This window comes from Myotis brandtii, unplaced genomic scaffold (genome assembly GCF_000412655.1).
Source record: "Myotis brandtii unplaced genomic scaffold, ASM41265v1 scaffold185, whole genome shotgun sequence".
In the NCBI taxonomy this organism is placed as follows: Eukaryota; Metazoa; Chordata; class Mammalia; order Chiroptera; family Vespertilionidae; genus Myotis; species Myotis brandtii.
In genome coordinates this window covers 8,481,196-8,486,189 of record NW_005356870.1, presented here as the reverse complement: position 1 = coordinate 8,486,189, position 4,994 = coordinate 8,481,196, and the positions used below count along the sequence as shown (strand labels likewise).

At 35.2% G+C, this 4,994-nt stretch overlaps 1 pseudogene; it reads right to left on the bottom strand.

Annotated features, from left to right (window-relative positions):
- Positions 1 to 2,800: 2,800 nt before the first annotated feature.
- On the bottom strand, positions 2,801 to 3,435 carry LOC102249011 (annotated as a pseudogene).
- Positions 3,436 to 4,994: the final 1,559 nt, after the last annotated feature.

Below are 4,994 nucleotides of genomic sequence, written 5' to 3'. Positions count from 1 at the left end.
CGTTCTGCCATTTGGTCAATTTGCATATTAGCCTTTTATTATATAGGATTGTTTGCAGTAAGATTTGTTATTACTGACTATTCATAATTATTGTTACTCAAATTTTAGATTATGAAATGCTTTAAATGAACTTTTCTCTGAGTGATTTATTTTAATAAATAGAGTATGATTATTATAGTATTTGGCTAAAGCATTAGCATTTAAGAGAAGGTAAACTCAGTAATATTATATCTCATATTGAATATACTGTGCATGATGGTAGAATCTGATCTGCAAAGACAAACTAAGGGGAAAAAGAATAAATGTTCAAAAATATCCATGACATGTTATTTGCCATAAAGGAGCAATAGCCTCCTGCTTTTGCAGATTATGCTGTGATTGTGTTCTTTATTCATTATTTTAGTTTTTCTCCATATATAAATATATTAAGCAACTAGTATATATATATAAATTTCAGAAAGGAAGGGAGAAGGAGAAGAAATTGAAACATCAATCATGAGAGAGAATCGATCAGTTGCCCCTCCTACACGCCCCACACTGCAACCTTGGCACATGCCCTTGACCAGAATCGAACCTGGGAACCTTTAGTCCACAGGCCAATGCTCTATCCACTGAGCCAAGTAGGCTAGGGCGCAACTAGTATTTTTGTGGTAGATTTTTTTTAGACATGAGAAGAGATTTTAGGTAAGACAACATATGCTTGTTTCTAGTGCATTAAATTCAGGCACATTAAAATCTGGGGATGTGCTAAGGAAAACAAAATGCTATTAAAGTTTCTCTATCTCTGTAATATCCCCAGGGAGGTTATTCAAAAAAGCTACTTACAAAGCCATTCAGTGGCTTGCCTCCTGTTAATGGCTTTAGTGGAAAGAAAACCCAGTGCAAGAGAAAACAGCAACAAAATTTTTATTCAAGAATTTCACAGGGCTAAAGCATAAACTGAACCTTGACAGGAATGTGAAGAATGAATAACATTTATTCATAATTGGAAATTGATATGATGTCTGAGGAAACATGAAATACTCCTCTCTATTGTGTGTTGTGCTGTCATTCCTGTGACCATTGAAGAAGTTCATGTTACATGTGACCACAAAATCTTCAAGTGGCAAACAATAGGATATGGGTTGGAAGAAATTCCTTATGTGAATAATTAATTATTCCAAGACAAGTTGTAGGAGTACTTCAGAATATTATAACATTTAATTTTAAGTAAAATATCATCCCCTTCCTGAAAAGGGAATGGAATTCTTAACAAAAGGTGAAATTTATTAAGGACAAAACTACATATGATTCCTGTGATCACCTGTCTCCTTTGGTTTCTGAGAGACCAATATGATATTTGGGATTCATTCTAATATTCTGTATGCCAGGAATAGAGCTAAACAGGAACCATTCTGAGTGAGGTAGTAAACATGTAGTTGATTCTTGAATAGTTAAAAAGAACAATTGTGTTTTGTTATCTATTTGTATTAATTTAAGCAAATTAATTTCATTCAGTGTCATTTGGAATAAAAGATGTACTATTTCTAATATCTAGGAAGGTTTTGCTAAATAAAAGAGATGAATATTAGAAAAGTCTTTAGACAAATGCCTGAAGCATAAAAAATTTTCTTGTTTTCATTTACTGCTTTCTGAAAATTTTTGGTTTTGAAATTCTTTTTATTCACAAACGAACATGTAACAAATGTCAATTTTTCATAATACTTTGATAAAATGTGATTTTCTGAAATAATAACCAATATAAGATTAAACGTAAATTCTTTAGGAAAGTATCTTTGACTAAGGGCTTCTTGTTTTCAAAAATGGCTTTGCCTGGAATACTCTAGAATGTATCTGGACCCATCTGCTGAGACTGATTATCCCATGATATATGTCTGCAATTTTTCATATCAGAACAATCTCTATCTGAGGGAATCTCCATTTAAAATGATCTACTTGTCTATAAATTAGAAATTAAAAAAATGTAATACTGTTTTTATTTAACTTCAAAAACATTTCAACATTCCAAGCATACAAAAAATAACAAAACATTGCAAATTGTGTTTAGTACAGAAAGTTCTTGAAGTTTTATTGATGCAGTGACTCTTCACTTTGTTGACAATGAAGAGTTGTACAGTATTTTTTAAAACTACCGCACTAACTAAAAAAGATCCAAACACTTTCATGCCAGCTGACCCCCTTTTTCCACAGCTAAGAATGGCAGGATGCTATGTCACTATAGACAAAAACAAGACAACTTGAAGTTAAATGGATGCTCACTGCATTGTCCAGCCTCACAGTGCACTCCCTGAGCTGCGGCCCCTCCAAAAGGCATCTTACCTAAGCCTCAACGCTAAGCAAATAGCATCGAGAGCTTGTCTTGGTTGTTTGTTCTTTTTACAAACTATAGATATGTGCAGTTGAGAACTCAGGATTTCTAGCCAATAACCAAATAGGTAACACCACCTTACAGGTTAAAAAAAAAAGGAAAGAAAATGCCAGAAACATCTTTAAATGCCTTGTCTCACCAACAGCAAAGGACACAGATTGAGGAGAACACAAGAGCCTTTTCATTTTAAAAATGTTTGGAAATATATACAACTTTGATATAGTTTCTGGGTGCTCCGGACACCCATGGCCACTTCATGCAAACCACGGACAATTTCTGGAGCACTTTGAGAGACTACATATATATGATCATGATCCAATTGTGTAATTAATCCTACTGAGGGCAACAGACACCTCTCAAATAAGAGCTGTGTCAATTAGGGCGCTCCTACACTAAGGTATTCATTCACAAGGAGACAGATAAACAGCTGTTTTATTCCTTCTCCTCCTCCTCCATTTGTTCCTCCTCCTCCTCTTCATCTTCTTCCACCTTTTTCTGGGCAACTTTAGCAAGACCCTTTGCGCCATCAAACGTGACTTTAGACTTATAGTTGGTGAGATCCTTCTCATACTTCTCCTTCGGTTTTGCAGCCTTATTGTTGTAAGGCTGCTTTTCAGTGTCACTTAAGTTATTCCACATCTCGTCCAGCTTCTTTGCCACATCTCAATAGAAATTCCAGGGTTTGTGGATTTGATCTTGGGGCGGAATTCTGAGCAGAAAAGGAAAAATCCAGACATTGGCCTTTTGGGGACATTTGGTTCCTTCTTCTTCTTGCCTCCCTTAGCTGGTCCATAATCCTTCATTTCCCGATCATAGTGTACTTTATCTGCCTTTGCCATCTCATCAAATTTAGATTTCTCTTTTGCCGACATTGTCTTCCACCTCTCAGAACACTTCTTAGAAAATTCTGCAAAATTGACTGGAACTTCTGGGTTTTTCTTCTTATGTTCCTCTCTGCATGTCTGCACAAAGAAGGCATAAGCAGACATCTTGCCCTGTGGCTTCTTGGGATCACTGTTAGCCATCCTGACTGTATTGTTCACTAGTCTTGGCTACGCAGGGCACAAGGTGAGGCTCAGTGCTCCCCAGCCTCATGCCAGCTGCCTCCATGAGACTGCCTCAATTTTTTTTTAATTTTCCAATAATCATAGTCTCAAAATAAAAATAAAATAATGCCCCTTCTCCCCCAAAACAACAACAAAAAACCTGAGCAAATCCTGTGGACCCGATAATGACTTGGATATTTGGATGGAAAATACCTTTAGCAGTATGCCAGTACACTCACTAAAACTTTGGTCTGCTGCTAAATGGGAATTTGGTTGTGAATTATTCATTTAATAAATCATTATGTTACAAAGCAGGTAAAAATTTCTGACAAAAACACAAGACGATAAATAGTTCTTGGACCAAAAACGAGAGATTCGCTATCTTGTTTAAACTGTGTTCAATAACATTAAATGTTTACATGGTGGGAAACTGGTGTTACAACTGTGAGTCTCCTCTCCACTCATGAAAACAGGTAGAATAGTTTGATTTTAAAGAATATTCCATTTGTAATTATATTCTTCTGTAAATATATGTTTTCTCTGAGACCAAGATTTATAGTAATAGGCCAAAATGATATAAAAAGGTAAGAATATAATTGAAATACAAAATAATACTTTGAGAAAATTAAGTAAATTCACAATCACAAAATAAGAGGAATTCTTGTCTGCCAATTTCAGAAATTCAATAATACTTATATTTCAATTGAGTTGTGTAACATAGTGAGCATACACTTAGACCTAGGATATAGAGGGAGTCCCCCAAAATGTATACACATATTTTAATTATAAAGGCAGTGTTTATTAAAATACATTTCACTTTCACTTAATAGCTATCAGCTGTTAAAATGCGTATACATTTTTTTTAGGAAACCCTATATGAATCTGCTTTGCTTCAAGTTTTCTCATTTATTAGCTGTGTGGTCTCTGGCAAGTCACTTATCCTCTCCATTGCTTTGATTCATCAACTGTAAAATGAGGAGAATAGTAATATCTACCTTGTGCTATTGGGAGGGTTTTATAAATTAATGAAGGAATGCATACAGGACAATGTTTGGCATTTAGCAACCACTGGACAGAAGTGAGAGAGTATTAGTTCTTCCCTAATTTTCTGGAGTTTCAGTTCTAATCTAACTCTAATGAGGATTTTAATTTTGCTTTGGACATTTTAGTTTCTTGGAAATCCTCTTTTATGAGTGTCACCTCTGAAATAAACTCAATCTGCACTGGCATTTCCTGATGCAAAAAGTGCGCTAGTGTTAAGCATGTGGCCTCTGGAGCCAGAATCTCTGGTTTTCAATCCCAGTTCTGCCAATTCACTTTGTGCAATCTGGGGCAAGTTACCTAAACCTGTTCCTCAGTTTCTACATCTGCAAATCTACTTCATACAGCTGTCGAGAGAATTGAGTTTAAAAATCACTATAAAAGTAATGACTATTTACACTCTTTTAAATAAAGGTTTTATTTCTATAGATGCTTTTCTGTTCCTGTCTCACGGACAGTGTGTCTTTTGCATCTTACTGAAGGAGAGAGAGTAAGCTGACATTTCTTTCAGTTTCTTCTTATTTTATGGGAAAGCATTT